A 17,464-nucleotide genomic window follows, 5' to 3' on the forward strand; every position below is an offset into this window, starting at 1 on the left:
AATAATAATATAAAAATACAAAAAAATGACTGAGGAAAATAATTCCCTAAGGAACAAATTTGGCCAAATGGAAAAGAAATTACAAAAAGTAAATAAAAAAATAATTATTTAAAAATTAAAATTGAACAAATTGAACAAGCTAGTGACTCTATAAGACACCAAGATCCAGTAAAACAAAATCAGACAAGCAAAAAAAAAATAGAAGAAAATGTGAAATTTCTCATTGAAAATAAACTGACATAGAGAATAGATACAGGAAAGATAATAGAAGAATTATTGGACTACCTGAAAGATGTGACCAAAAACAAAGGCCTGGACAATATCTTTGAAGGAATTATCAGGGTAAAAGTGCCCTAAAATATTAGAACCAAAGGGCAAAATAGATATTGAAGGAATTTAACAATTTACTGCCTGAAAGAGATCCCAAAATGAAAACTCCCAGGAACAACATAGCCAAATTTCAAAACTCACAGATCAGGGGGCAGCTAGGTGGCACAGTGGATAAAGCACTGGCCCTGGATTCAGGAGGACCTGAGTTCAAGTCCAGCCTCAGACACTTGACACTTACTAGCTGTGTAACCCTGGGCAAGTCACTTAACCTCCTTTGTCCCAGAAGAAAAAAATGCAAAAAAAACCCCAAAACCCCAAAAAACTCACAGATCAAAGAATAAGTATTGTAAGCAAACAAAAATAATTCATATACTGTGGAGCTACAGTCAGAATTACACAGGATTTGTCAGCTTCCACATTAAAGAATCTCAGGGCTTGGAATATAATATACCTAAAGTCAGCAGAGTTGGGTTTGCAGCAGGGAATTGCATCCCCAGTGGGATTAGGTATGGTCTTTCAGGGGAAAGGGTGGACATTTGGTGGGGTGGAGGAATTTGGAGCATTTTTGATTGTAAGGCTGGAGTTGAATGGGAGGTTTTTCTTCTAGATGTGGGGTACAAGTGAGACATAAGTGCAAAGTTCAAGTGAAGCATAAAGGGGTGGGGAAGAGGCAGGAGGGAAAAACTGTAGGAAATTTAATGGTTACACTATTTCTAGATCTGTATGATAAAATAATATTTGTAATTCTCAATAATTTTAGTATAAATAATTTTAATGCAATTAGAAGTATATGTAAAGAGCTTGTGGCCATAAGATAATATTTAAGGTATGATAATATTTGTAAGTCTAAAAAACATAATATTAGATTGATTCTAATACAGTATATGTAGACAGAGGGTGTGATCATAAGGTGACATGGATGACATAAAGGGCTAAAAAGAAACTGCATGGAAGAAGTAGGAAGGGAGAAACTCAATGGGGTGAACACCCACATACAAAAGGGGGTACTACATAAATAAATAAACAAAGAAATGAATGAATGAATAGATAAATGAATAAGTAAATGAATAAATAAACAAATAAATAAATTATCATAATGGAGGAGAATATAGGGGACATGGGTAAAGATTAAACCTTACTCTAATCAAATTCGACACAAAGAGGGAACAACAAATACACTCACTTTGATATAGAAATCTATCTTACCCTATAGGGAAGTTCCGATAGGTACAGTGATAATGGTGGGGAAAGGGAATTGATATCAGGGAGGGATATTAGGGAAGGTGGATTTAAAAGTGAATTTCTACCAAACTTTTAAAGAAAAATTAATCCCAATACTATATAAATTATTTGAAAAAGTCAGAGCTTCAAAAAAGCTTTGGAAAGTCGTGTATAAAATGATGTATTGGGAAGTGAGTAGAACCAAGAGAATACTTTACAAAGAGACAGTAATGTTGTTTAATGAAGAACTATGAATGACTTGACTATTATCAGCAATGCAAAGATCCAAATCAATCCCAAAGGAATATTGGTGAAACATAATATCCACCTCCAGGGAAAGAACTGATATTGATGAAACAGATTGGGGCATGCTAGTTTTCACATTCTTTCATTGTGACAAATATGGTGATATTTTCCATGATCATATATGTATAACCCATATTGGATTATTTGCCACCTAGGGAAGGGGGGGAGTGGAGGGGGAAAGGGAGGCATAGAGATTGGAATAGAAAATATATTAATATAATAGAAAATATAAATAAAAATGTTTAATCTGGAAAGGTGGGGGAGGGGTGTGCTGAGAAGGGTATAGAATGCATATATGTATTTATATACATATATGCCATGAATTTATGAGTTATTTAGGTATTATTTGCATAGTAATTATATTTTTAAAATTTTTTCATATAAATTATTTATACAAATTGATATGTATTTTTATTTATAAAAGTTATTTAAAGAATTAAAATACTAAATTATATGTATTAGAATATATCTATGTCTAAATGTAATAATGTAGAAAATTTACATTATATATGTCATATGTGTCTGTGTATATCTTAGATATGTTTAATATATGTATAAAATATAATTATATATCATAAATAAAATTTAAAATTTTTTTAAAGCATCCAGTAGAAACTACATATTCAGTGCCCTGCAGAGAACATATAAGCAGGAGGATGTAGTCCTTCCTTTCACTTCCCCTTCCGCTTCCCCTTCCCCTTCCCCTGCCCTGCCTTTCTCTTCTCTTCTCTTCTCTTCGCTTCGCTTCCCTTCCCTTCCCTTCCCTTCCCTTCCCTTCCCTTCCCTTCCCTTCCCTTCCCTTCCCTTCCCTTCCCTTCCCTTCCCTTCCTCTTTCTTTCTTCCTCTTCCTAGATAGTAATAAAGTTATGGGATGTGTGTGTGTGTGTGTGTGTGTATGTGTGTGTAACAGAGAGAAAATGGAAAAAAAAGATACACATAGAGACAGAGAAAGACAGAAATTCAGAGAAGCAGCAGCAAGGGATAGGAAAAAAGGAAACAGGGACAAAGAGAGAATTATTTCCCTTTTGTTGACTCTGAATTTAATAGACAAAATAAATTGTCTCCATCCTCATTCTTTGGAAAAATCAAGAAATGATACCTAGCCCTGAAGTTTATCTGATAAGGAAAGTGAATTTTTGATAATTGAGCTCTCAGCTTGTTTGCTCCCTAATACTTCAGTTATTGAAAATAAAGAAAAAATCAATGCCAACAGTAATATCTCATCATTCTGGCTATTTTTTACCTAGCTCTTATCTTCTTTCCCTTTGTGTCAAGATATATAAGGAGTAGTGGAGAGCTGAAGCAATTACCTACATAGTTGAAATTTAAAAAAAAAAATGAGTTCGTGTGTTTTAAATATCTGGATGTTTTAGGTAAAGTTAGTCACTTTTTTGCTCACCACCAAATTAAGTGCATAAGTGGTCAATTCTCTTCTCTTCACCAAAGTAGAAAAACTAACTTTTTTATATCTTTGAGTCTATATCAATAATAGAGCTTAGTCTTCTTGTGAGTTAGTATTGAGCTCCTGTGTTTCTACTCCCTGATGGTCAATTCTTCTTCCTATAGAAGATTTTGTATTTTCTTCCCCCCTGTCCCCACTTCCCAATAATCATGCTGTTCTAAGACTGCTTCTGTTTTAGTGAGTTTCAGGCTCCCCTCTGCCACTAAATCAGATTTGTCAGCTTTCTTCAACATGGTGAAATGCAAAATTGACTTGGCTCAAGCAGCTTGCAAATATGTATTTGAGATAACTAAATTACATGACCAAATGGACAGTGATAATGTTGTGGCTCTCCTCCTACCTGTCACCCTGACCTTTGGAGAATTGATTTAGGCCTTTGGGGAAGAATTCATGTAAGAAGCCTCTGAAATCCTCACCTGCACCATGGTAATTAAATAAAGTCTGTATTTGTGCCAAAGAAGTCAAGCAGTTCAGACAAAAGTTACTAAAAAGGAATTAAAAATTTTGCTTGAATGAAGCTTCAACCAATGCAGAATATAATAGTATGTAGTCATGAATTGCAAGTAGCCTACAGTTGGAGAAGCCCATGTTTGAAACAGGCTTAGTAGTAAAATTTCCAAAAGGAGTACTCTTAATTTTTATCTAGCACAAAAACTTATTGGCTTATAAGCTGCAGAGGTGATGGGCATCTTGTTCTCATTCTTTAACTTCTTCTATTTTTTTTTTTTTAGTGAGGCAATTGGGATTAAGTGACTTGCCCAGGGTCACACAGCTAGTAAGTGTGTGTTAAGTGTCTGAGGCCGGATTTGAACTCAGGTACTCCTGATTCCAGGGCGGGTGCTCTATCCACTGCGCCACCTAGCTGCCCCCATTCTTTAACTTCTTACTGAAATTTTTTATTTTCCATCAGCTACACTCTTTGCATTTCACTCTACCACCATCATTATGCTCTTGCCTGGATACTTTCTCAACTCCCTCCATTAGGTTGTAAGTTCCTTTGGGGCAAGGACTATCTTTCCTTTTCTTATCTGTATCCCTAGAACTTTGAACTTAGTAAAATGCATCACAAATAGTAGATGTTTAATAAATGTTTATTATATTGCATCTTGAGAGTCAATAATGATAAATTATATGTTCTATGTTCCCGAGTATTTAAATGTGAATATTATTGGTGAATCATTACTTGTTAAGAAATGGAGCATGATGAAAGGGAAAGAGAGTTCTTCACAGGGGGAAAAACCGTGGTTTCAAATTCTATCTCTGACCCATATTATCTTCTACATTTGGGCAACTGTCATAATCTCTAAATATTCCAGAAAAGTCTTCAACCATCTAAATTGCAGCCAAAGTTGCTTCACACCTATGAATTCAGAAGTTCAGACTAAAAAAACAAAAAAAATAATAATAAGCACATAAACTTTTCTATTAGTCATTCAACAAACATTTGATAAGCACCTATAATGTGCCAGACACTGTGATAAGTATTGGAGATACAAAAAAGAAGCAAGAGAAAGTCTTTGCCCTCTGGAATCATTCAAACTAATTGCTGAGACAAAAAAAATTCGTAAATAAAAACCATATACAGAAAAATAGGAAAAAAACTTTGTAGTGAGTATGGTGATGAAACTCAAAGTAATAGCAATTTCAACACTATCACCAGTTACAACTCAACAACCATATCCTGCTTCCAGTATGTATATATACATACACACATACACATATGTAAATAGATAGACAGATAGATAGATAGATAGATATGTGTATATATGTGTGTGCATACAGGCACATATACTACTCCAGTACAGTAAAATAGTAATATTACAATAGTAATAATATTATTTTATGTACAGTAGCAGTTGTGCCTCAAATTCCAACCCTTTCCCAAACCTTCTTTCTCATTTCAGTCCTTATAGCCATCATTTCAACATTATCTTCACTGGTCTAGGAACTACATATACAAGTCAACCTAAGGAAGCAAAATCAGGAATTATTATCCCCATATTATAGATAGGAACCTGAGGAAGAAAGAGGTTAAATAACTTGCCCAGAGTCACACAACTGTTAATGTCTGGGGCTATATTTTAATGCAAATCTTCATCACTACACATCTCACACTCTTGAGTCACCTAGCTGCTTTTTCCATAGCTTTTTATAGTTTGCAAAGTACTTTTTCACCACCATCTTATGAAGTAAGTGATATGAATACTAATTAAACAGAATTTACAGATGAGAACACTAAAACACAGAAAAGCAAAGCAAATTGTGCATTATCACTCAATTAATGAGAGGCTGCACCAGTACCTGAAGGATGGTTACTAGACTCCAATTCCACTATACCATGGTGGTCTTCTTGTCTCCTTCCAATGACCATAGTGACATGTGCTATAGGGATATATGTCCATTATTCAGTCTTTAAATCACCAAGTTGTTTCTTTTTCTTCCACTAAATAGTTTTGTGATCTTAGGAAATGCCAATTCATCCCTCTTGGTTTCAAATTTCTTATCTCTGAAATGAAGTGGTTGGAATTGGTGATTTTTACAATCCATTTTAGGTATAGAATCCTGTTTCTATTCTTTAAATTTTTTCTGTTTTTTATTTATTTTAACTTTGGTATATTTCATTATTGGCATCTAGCTGGCTAAGAAAGCATTAACAATAGCCTTTTCCTTCCATGGTAACTCCCATTTCTCTAATACTTTAATGTTTATAAAATATATTCCTGAAAACTCTATCAAGTGGAGAGTGGGGTAAAAATAATCATTACCATTTTACAGATGAGGACATTGAGGCAAAGAGAATATAATGATTTTCCCAGGGAAAATAAAGCTAGTAAATATTGTATCTGGAACTTAAACTTAAGCCTTCTGAATTTGGGTACACTTTTTGGTATAGAAATCAACCTTTCTGGGGCAGTTAGGTGGCCCAGGGGATAAAGCACCAGCCCTGGATGCAGAAGGACCTGAGTTCAAATCCAGCTCAGACACTTGACACTTAAACCTCATTATCCTGCCCGCCCCCCCAAAAGAAATCTACCTTTCTTAGGAAAGTGAAAATTTTAGATTATAGAGATTATCTACAAGTACAAACTAAAAAAAAATAGACTTGAATCACTGAATAAAGTTCACATTCTACGTTACCAAAAATACTGAAACTCAATTTTTATAAAGTGTTTAAAAACAATTGCTTCTCTTTTCCACTATACATAATATGTAATTCTATTTAATCATTCTCCCAATTGATATGTGACCTCACATATTTATGAAAATGAATCATGCCTATACCACAACAACCAAAACTAGTGTCTTTAAAGGTATCAGATATATACTTAGCATTTCTAATGGCAGATAATTTAAACCAAAATTCAATGTATCTTCAAGTCTTGAACCCATTCAAATGTTTACCTAGGGAAAGCAACCCAGATCAAGTTCATACTCTCCCTTCCTTCCCCTGCTTTCCAGTCTTGAAGAGGACAAATATGTATTTATTCCTAAAATTTCAGAAGCCTCTCCTTCTTGAATCTAACATCTAATTATGTGGCTGAGTGACAGCCAGTAAAAGGATATTTTGAGGCAGTTTTCATGGATAAGCTAGAAAACTAAATTTTAAATGGATTTTCAAGAAATGAATCATCAATTGCATTTCATTCCATTGCGTTGTGTACCTGCTTAGCTTAAACTATTCCTCTAAAGCATTGTAGAAGATAAAAAGATACGACTAGGCTTCTACCCTCAAGGGATCTGCAATCAAGTTGGGGAAATCAGAAACAGAAATGGGGAGTTGGAAGGAACTGTACTTACCATATTTCTTTGGATTATATGATAATAGTATAGAGTTGGAAGGAACATTAGTAATCAGCTAATCATAGCATAGCAAGATTATTGATCTAGAGCTGAAAGGGACCTTAGAAGACACCTATTCCACTCTACTAATTCTATAGATTTTGAAACTTGAAGCCGGGAGATGTTAAGTAACTTGACTCCGGTCATAGAAATAGTGACTGGCATGGTTAAACTTTGGACCAAGGTTCTTTCACTCCAAATAAAGCAGGCTCCTCTCTGGCCCAGTGGATGCCTATGCTTCCTTTTGAAGATGAAAAAATATGTACAAAAATGTAACTAATGTTTCTACAGTATAAGGGAGTGTTAAGAACTTGACTATACTACTAATAAGAGTTTTAGAAGTTTAGATGAGAAAAAAGTCGCTTATGGCTGTGATGATTGAAGTAGATTTTATAGGAGGAATACTACCTGATATGGTTCATGAGTAATTGCTAGGATTTTGATAAGCAGAATATTAACCATTATCTGCACCATGCACCTTCTATTATCCTCTCCCAAATTCTGTAGTATTGGGCCAGGTCATCTATCCCACACCTCTTCCTTTGCCATATTCCCAACTCCCCTCTTACTTGACCAGTGACTGAAGACAGGAGACCATAACCAGAAAACAATAAGAGTGATCTCAAGATTGGGGAGGTCCATAAATGGAATCTTAGAATTTAAAAGTTGACACAGAGTGCCTAATCTATTTCTGAAGATCATATAGCTATATTGATTTGCCACTAAAACACATAGCCAGTTATTGTAAGAGTTCAGGCTAGGAAATTAGCCAAATGCTATTTCCACACACATTATTTCCTCTTATTCAATATAATTATTTCCTTATGTGCCCCTTTAAAGAAGGTACTAGGAAAGTTCTCATTTTTCCCTTAATCCAAATACTAGAATTACTGTTTTAACATATAGTGTAAGGGGCCAGCTAGGTGGCACAGTGGATAAAGCACTGGTCCTGGATTCAGGAGGACCTAAGTTCAAATCTGGCCTCAGACACTTGACACTTACTAGCTGTGTGACCCTGGGCAAGTCACTTAACCCTCATTGCCCTGCCCCCCCCCCCAAAAAAAAGTGTGTTTATAGCTGATTACTTCTAATCCTCGAGAAAATCAATGTTTTGTATGGGTCGATATGTAAGACATAAATTTTTGTGTGAACTTATATAACAATGAATAAAAGTTAATTATTATCATGGGCAGTGAATAGAGTGCTAGGCCTGTAGGTAGGAAGGCTCATCTTCCTGAGTTCAACTCTTACCTCAGACACTTAATAACTATTTGATCCTGGGCAAGTCATTTAACTTTACTTGCTGATCTGCAAAATGAGCTAGAGAAGGAAGCAGCAAAGCATACTAGTTAGTATCTTTGCCAAGGAAATCCCAAATTGAGTCATGAAGGCTTGGACAAGAAGGCACATCATCATCGTCATTGTCATTGTTGTCATTGTTGTCATCATCATCATCTCAATTATAGTAATTGGTTTAGGGATTTACTTTCTGCTGCAGGACAAAAGAAAGTATTTCAATTCTAAATTTCCTCATGGTTTATTTTAGGTTAATTTTTTTTAAATGAAGTGATTCTTTTAGGTCAGTGGCTAAACAGTTGAAACTTTAGCAAGTTAAATATTGTTAAATATAAAATAAAGTTAAGAAGAAATAGTGAAACAACAATTATAATCAGAGGAATCCTGGTGAAATGCTAATGAGGCATTTTCATTTTGAAAGTGTGACCTTTCTTGCTCCTTCTCTACAGCATAATGTGAAGCTTTTATAGTCCGACTTTTTAAGCTCACCTCCAGTGTAAAAATAAATCTTTTTTTCATATCTTGGGGTTATTTTTAATTCTTTTCATGTCTTAACCTTCTTTTTTGTTTTACTTGAAGTTTATTCCTGTATAAAATACATAAACTTCAAAGAGAACAGAATTTTTATGGTTAAGTCACCAAAAGAGGTTGCTTATCAGTATCCCACATGGTCAGAAGTACAAAGGAAATAGTAATGCTGGCCCTCTAGTCTACACAATACCACATGATTTTCCCTATTCTCTAACCTCACCCCTGTACTTTACACATTCCCATCATACCAAGAGATCAAAAACCCTGAGAATTACTTGCTCTTGCCATGGAGATTATTGGATTATGCCCAGTTAATTTACATTTGGGTCTTTTAATACAAATTTTAGTTGAAATCTCTTATCTGTACTGTTTCTTCCTAGAAGAGTATGAACTCCCTGAGAGGAAGTTTTTTTTTTTTTTCCTAATTATATCCATATAATAAACATTTACATATTCGTTCATCGATGCATTATTTTCATTCATTCATTCATTCATTCTTTTCTAATATTTCTCCCTCAATTCCTAGTTTTTAGGGTACGTTGCATCAACTGTTTAGCCGCTGACCTAAAAGAATCATCATTGTTGTTGTCGTCATCGTCGTCATCATCATCTCTATTATAGTACTTGGTTTAGGGCTTTACTTTCTGCTGCAGGACAAAAGAAAGTATTTTAATTTTAAATTTCCTCATGACTAGTTTAGGTTAATTTTTTTTGAAGAAGAGGTTGGTTGTTTTTAATAATAATTTAGCAACTCATTTCTTTGTCAAAATATTAATTTGCTATGCTTCCAACAAGACTTTATATTTTTATAACAAATAATTTTATCTTCAATTATCTTTTTTACATTTTAACGAAAATAATTGTGTTTAAGACTTTTTCTCATTATATGTATATAAATTTTTCATGTTAAACATCACTGAAGGAAAAGGAATGTTAGGGCCAAATTTGATATAGCAGTCAATCACTCTCACTTAATTCAATCAGTTTAGATTAATCTCCAGGTGGGCCTTTCAGTATCTGCTAAATCCCATTATTTTATCACATTCTCTTTTGCAACATTTCTAATATGGAAGCATATTTTGCATTACTGCACATGTATAGTCCACATGAGAGTGCTTGCTTTTTCAGGGAGTGGGAAGGAGAGGAGAGGCAAAAGGAATTTAGGACTCAAAATTTATATAAAACCAATATTAAAACTAGTTATCACATGTAATTAAGCATAAAAAACCTTTAAAAATAGTATATTGAATAAAATAATACCCATGGTCAGACTTGCCACACTAAATATTTTTTTTCATAAAATTTCATTTTATTTCAAATTAGGAAACTAAACATAATTTCCATAAATTTAACACATCTATTTTGCTTTTTGCTACCTCACAAAAAAATAAATCAAATGGCCTGTGTATATAGGGAAACCATGGACAATTGAACTCTACAGGTATACTCATCTTCATTTTACTCATCAATTTCAATTTCATTCTCACCAAGTTATTTCTCAAGATTCCTAAAAAAACAAAAGCAAAACTAATTTTAGATTAACCTTGTTTCACTTGTATCTACTGAAAAGAATGCATTAATGAGCAATAAATTAATTTTCTTTTTTTTTTGGGCAGGGCAATGAGGGTTAAGTGACTTGCCCAGGGTCACACAGCTAGTTAAGTGTCAAGTGTCTGAGGCTGGATTTGAACTCAGGTCCTCCTGAATCCAAGGCCAGTGCTTTAACTACTGTGCCATCTAGCTGCCCCAATAAATTAATTTTTAAAAATGAGGAGAAAGGGAAAGAAGTGTAAGGGGCTAAAATTTTAGCTAAACTATCTAAAATCTAATGAGCGGTCACCAATAAATTATAAGCTTTAGCAAGAGTATTTGAATGTTTAAGTATCTATTAAGAGCATTAGGATCAGAGAGAAAGGTAAAAATGTAACTATTTCTAAGAGACCCTATCATCTGACCCACCATGGTGAGGTCAGGAACCAAACAAGAGACAGCACCCCTCTTCCTGGGCCCGCCTCCTACTTTGTGTCCTCCTCCCAGAAATGGGAGGCTCCTCCAGTTGATTGGCTGATAGCCTTGATAGACAGTACCCACAAGTAAATGTCATTTCCTGATGCTAAGGACCTTGACCACATGGCTTGCCTTCAGAAGCCTTCACCTCATGGCGGCGCTTTGCTACAGTAAATCTCCAGCAGGTGGCATCATTCCAATCATTACAGAAGAAAGGATTCTACACAATTATCAAAATGGATGAAAAAGTGCCTGAGTAATTGAGTTAAAGCAATGCCATTAATGATAAATTCTTTCCATTCATCAAAATATGAATCATTCTTTCTCTCTCTCTCTCCCCCCCTTTGTGTTTCTCTCTCTGTCTCTCATCTCTCTGTGTCTCTATTTCTGTCTGCCTCTGTATCTCTGTCTCTCTGTCTCTGTCTTTCTCTTTCTCTGTCTCTGTCTCTCTCTTTCTAATTCAGTGATGCTGAGGTGCACAGGACAGAATGCATTATGAAATTTATAATTGGCTAGAATCTGAACTAAGTCAGTCTGCCAAGAATGTTAGCAGAAGAAATATCTTGATTATAATTTAGAGAATGATATCATTGTTTACCTGTAGATTATAGGCAAGTAAATAAAGAAGAGCTATGATTCTTTTTTTAGTCATTAGATCTTTATATTCCCTAAAATGCAAAATAATACTAAAGAAAATAATCCTCCAAGAAATTTTCTCCTGTAACACAAGAGTGGAATAATTAATTTCATTTTAGTATTCCATCCTATGTCATTGGATTCTGAAGTTTTTAAAAGCAAATTGCTTCTATAGCACAAGTTCTGGAGCATTAAAATCTAGGCTTGCTCAGACCAGGATAAACCTTGGGAGTTTTGTAGAAAATCATGTCTTTTTTATTCTATTTGTCTTTATCCAGATTTGGCATGGTCACATCTCCCAATATGTAGCCATTATGTGTCAAATTTAAGTTTCCATAGATGAAAGTAAAAGAATTTGTGGCAACTACTCATATGAGGTAGAAGGCAGTCTTTTTTCCCCATCCTACAGAAATTACAGGATAGACCAATATTGAAATTCTCTTCTCTCTCTTGTAAGTTACAGCGCTTATCCCTGAGACCAATTTAGGAGCCTTATGACACCATCCTGTGTTTTGGAGTCACTTTGAAAGAGAAATTAACTTTCTAGACCAACAACTCTCCTCCTATACAACCTTCAGTTTTCAAATGGTTCACACTAATAGTAGTGAAGGGCAAAGTTTAAAGATGAGTTTTTTGGTTTGGGTTTTGGTTTGCTTCTGAATGCTATGACTTTATTCACTAACTCTAGGTGTATGTGTGTGAAGGAGCTTGAGGAAGGAGTCATAGATGCTTTAAGTAATTAGCATTATTTAGGAACTCCCATTCTCTTTCCAAAGGCTATATTTGAAATTCTCTACTTTGAAGTTGCTATCAAAGACAACAATGAGGCTGGAGTTGACTAAGATCCTCTCCATTCCATCTCAGAATTTGGGATTCAAGAACTTCTACTATGTTTTTTCTTCTTTTTTATTAAATTCATGTTTTTCAGTTTCTTCTCTCCCTTCACAATCCCAGCCCAATTGCTTTCCACCCATCTAGAAGGCAAAAAAATAAAACTCTAAACCCACGTATAGTTATGCAAAACAAATATCTGTTTTAAAGAAAGAAAGGAAAAAAGGAAAAAATATGGTTCAATATGTAATCTCAGTTCACAAGTTCTCTATATGGAAGTTCACAGCATGTTTCATCTTTAGTGCTTTGGAATTGTGGTTGGTCATTGTGTTGAACAGTTTCAAAATCTTTCAAAGTGCCTATCTTTACAATATTGTTATAGAATAATCATCTCCTTTTTTTTTGCTCATTTCATCTACATCAATACATACAAGTCATTCCTGAAACCATCCCCCTCATCGTTTCCTACAGCACAACATTGCATCCTGTTCATATGTGACAACTTGGTAAGCCACTTCCCAACTGATAGACATCTCCTTAGTTTTGTAAAGAATTAATTGTTATTTGAGGTTTTTATGACCCCATCCTTTGGCTAGAATTTGAAAGAAAAACCTCAGGGTGCACTGGCCTGGGGTTCTGCAAACCGCACAGTGCTCCACCCACTGGTTGCAGCCATTGCCATGGCACTGGCACCTCATGTCATCACCACTGGCCGACGCCTACATGGGCCTGGCAAAATTTTAATGATTGGAAGCCTAGTGAGGGCAGTCATGTGACTGTCAGAGCGGCCAGCTAATTGGCTGGGGACTGTGTGGGGGTGCTGGGAGAAAGGAGTTTGTTTTGATTTTTTTGTTTTTTTCTTCGGCATGCTGGCTGGAACCTGGAAGGTGACAGGAGCTCTAGTGTGTATTCTCAGCTGATTCCTGGGCGGTGATATTTTTCAGGTTGCATAATTTCCCTTTCCCCATTTTATTTCCTTTCCCTTGATCCTACTGATCCTGTTTGCGTTTTGTTCTTTTAACTTTGTTCTTGTTAAAATAAATCCTGTTCTGTTTTAAGGGAGGCTACCGGTCTCTTTCCTTGCCCCAATATTGCTGTGAGCTGCTTAGCTAACACTCCCCACTGTGGTCCCCACAGTTTCTAATTCTTTGCCACAACAGAAAGAACTCTTATAAAATACTTTGGACAATCAATTGGGGAATGGCTGGACAAGTTGTGGTATATGAATACAATGGAATACTATTGTGCTGTAAGAAATGATGAGCAGGAAGAGTTCAGAGAAACCTGGAGGGTCTTACGTGAGCTGATGATGAGTGAGATGAGCAGAACCAGAAGAACATTGTACACAGTATCATCAACATTGAGTGTTGACCTACTGTGATGGACTATATTCTTCTCACCAATGCAATGGTACAGAAGAGTTCCAGGGAACTCATGATAGAAGAGGATCTCCAAATCCAAGAAAAAAAAAGAAAGAAAGAACTGTGGAGTATAGATGCTGATTGAACCATATTATTTCTTTTGTTTTGGGTGCTGTTGTTTTTTTTTTCTATTTTGAGGTTTTGCATCACTGCTCTGATTCTTTCTCTTGTAACAGGATTAATGCAGAAATAGGATTAATGTTATTATGTGTATATATATATGTGTGTGTATATATATATATCTATATGTATATGTATAGAGATATATAGATATAACCTATATCAGATTACCTGCTGTCTAGGGGAGGGGGGAGGGAGGGGAGGGAGGGAGAAAAATCTGAAATTGTAAAGCATGTATAAAAGTTGAGAACTATCTTTACATGTAACAGAAAAAATAAAAAACCTCATACATTAAAAAACAAACAAACAAATAAATAAATAATTAATTAATTAAAAATACTTTGGACATATGAAACTTTTTCTCCTTTCTTTAACCCCTTTGGGGTATAGATCTAGTAGAAATATTGCTAGATCAAAGAATATGCATAGTTTATTAAGTTTTGGGGCACATTTTCAAATTATTCTCCAGAATAATTAGACCAATTCTCAACTCCACCAATTGTGCATTTGTGTAGTTATTTTTCCACATATACTCCATTATGTCATTTTTTTTCATATTTGCCAAACTGATATTTTTAATTATTTAATTATTAGCATTTTAGCATATTTTTTCATATGACCATTGAGAACTTTTACTTTTTCCTCTTAAAATTGACTATTTGTATCTTTGAACATTTATAAGTAGGATAATGACCCTTATTCTGGTACATTTCATTCAACTTTTGTTACAATCCATACATCCCTTTCTAGGGACACATCAAGATTCCTTCTTCATTTATACATCTAGAAACTTAGAATCCAGGAATTTAGGGTTTTGATACAGTGGGTGGAAGGATATGAAACTCCCAAGTTGCTTCCATGTTGTGTCAAGGAAGCCATCAAAATTTCTTGAGCTACTGTGGCCCACTTCTAACCTTACCTCTTGTACTCCAAAAAAGACTTTGACCTTGTTTATTCTATTGTATTTTTTTAAAAAGGCAAAAAGAACAAAAGGGCGCCATATATGACTCTCCAACTGCTCTCCTTTACTACACTAGAACAAATTTCTGGTTCTTCTTACAACACTCTATCTTGCCTGCCAATTCATCCTCATTTGATATACACAGAGTGAAGGACCAAATGGACATGATTATACATTTTATAGGGATATGCAATTAAGATCTCAAATAAAGGTGACCAACCAATAAAATTTATCAAGATGATCAGTAAAGTTGCCCACTCAACCTTTTATAAATATAACACATTTGGACACCAGAAGTGAGTATATGCACACCTACTATAGGTTAATGGAAGTAGATCTAAGAAGTATTAGCTGGTGAAGTGTACTTTGGTTGGTCACTAGTCATCCTAATGTGAATAATCACAAGCTATGGTGCCTTCTAGGAATGCATCATTGTAATTCATACTCATTTCTAGATATTCAGGTAGGTATGAGGAATATAATAAGAGGAAAATAGGAAACAACTCCATATTAAAAAAATAATTAATGGGCAAGAAATGAGACAAGTAATAAGCAAAAACTGAACACTTAAGGAACATAGTTTAAATATTAATTTCCTCATTAAATTACAGTTGGGGAAGGTGAATATATGAATTCAAAACCTATTTAAGAAAAGTATGTCAGTTGAGTTGATTTGGATTTGTGACCCAGGAATTAGATTCAGGTATAGTAGGCCATTATCTAGAGCTACAATATATCTGATGAGGGTTGGAGTGAGGAAAAAAGATCTAGTTGCTGCTGGATATAACAATAGATGGGATAAAATTGAGGGGAGTAGAGAGAAAACCACTTGTCTATCTAAAGTATTCAGACACCTTAGAGCATAGGTCCTGCAAATCAGAAAGAAACATAGATGTAAAGTAGAATATACCCCCCACCTAATTGTATGTGATTTGCAAACATTTTGACTTTAGTTACATTATATATGCTATTTTTGATTATAGAGTGAAAGCTTCTCAAGGGCAGAGATTATTTTGTTTTTATCCCGAGCACTTACAACATTTCTTGTCATAGAGTAGGTATTAATAATTGTCTTTTTGCTAAGCATGGTGTTTTTGTAAGAATTGGCTTGGGGACTCCATCTTTGGCTAAAATTAGAAAGCCTCAGGTGTGCACTGCATGGCTTCCTCAGCCTTGGGTGCACCCCACAAGGCTCCACCCCACCCCCCAGGGCACACAAGTCTCAGCTCCATGTCCCAGCTTCCTCCTCCCAGCGGGGATATGCACGGAAAACCTGGGCAAGCCCTGGGTCCCTCCTCCCAGCCAGTGGTATGCACCCTGCTCCAGGTGCACCCTGCACGGAGGCTCTGTGCTCCCACCAGCCTTCGGTGAGGCCCCTGGGGGTCCCAGAGAATTAGCTTGGGGTATGTGGGTGGTTGGCTGAGTTTCCTGTGAGAGAAGGTTTTTTTTCTTATTCTGGGGGGTAGAGACAAGTGGGGAAGTAGAGAAGAGACAGAGGGTAGATGAGAGGGGAGCTACAGAGCAACGAGATGGAGGGAAGAGCAGAGACAAGAAGAAGCACAGGCAGTGAAGGCAGCCAGCCACATACACAGAGCAAGCGACCAAGGTGGATGCAAGTGACTGAAGAGACAGGAGGAGATGAGAAGAGTTCATGGCAGAAGGTGAGAGACAAGCAGGGGGATAGAGAAAATTAAGCCAAGCAGCTGAGTCTGGTGTATCAAGTTTACAGGTCATATATACTGCTTTTCTTTATCTTTATTTCTAAGTTTGTTCCTTATCAATAAACCCTGGTTTTTTTGCTTTTATTTGAAAGGAGACTTTTTAATCTCATTTCTTTGTTAGTCTGGGAGAAGCAGTTGGGGAGGTGGCAGGCCCTTACAGATTGGCCCACACGGGGCTTAAAGAACCTTGGGGATTTTTAAAAAACCCCTTACAGATTGGAAGCTCCAGCCAGGTGTTTACAGATTGTTGAGGCAGCTAGGAGTTTACACTTTGTATATATTAGGTGCTTAATAAATTCTTGCTGATTTACATACTATAAGAGAAGTAACAGAAAAGATTATGATTATGCTATTCTCTCTTCTTGGAATGACTTATCTCTTCTCTTCATTTGCTTTCTCCATTAACCTATCCTTTAAAGCCAAAATAAAATATCACTATCTACCTGAAGCTTTTCCTCTTCCCTTGTCTTCATGGTTCTCATGCAGAACTTAGTTTTGTACTTTTCTTATGCAATATCCAATCAGTTCTTTCCCTGCTACCACTGGTAGTGAGATAGAAAATTCCCCAATGAGCATCCCACTTCATGCATCTAAATTGCTGATTAACTTTAGTGCAGCTGCAGCTAAAATATTCTTTGCATGTGCAAGATAGACATTAAGAGTGCTTATATTAAGGAAAGCAAAGCACATTTTGATTGGCTTGCAAAAATTAGTGCATTCCTAATAAAACTAATTCATATAGAAATATATTTTATAGTCTAAGACTCCATCCATATAAAAG

Source organism: Dromiciops gliroides, chromosome 3 (genome assembly GCF_019393635.1).
Source record: "Dromiciops gliroides isolate mDroGli1 chromosome 3, mDroGli1.pri, whole genome shotgun sequence".
In the NCBI taxonomy this organism is placed as follows: Eukaryota; Metazoa; Chordata; class Mammalia; order Microbiotheria; family Microbiotheriidae; genus Dromiciops; species Dromiciops gliroides.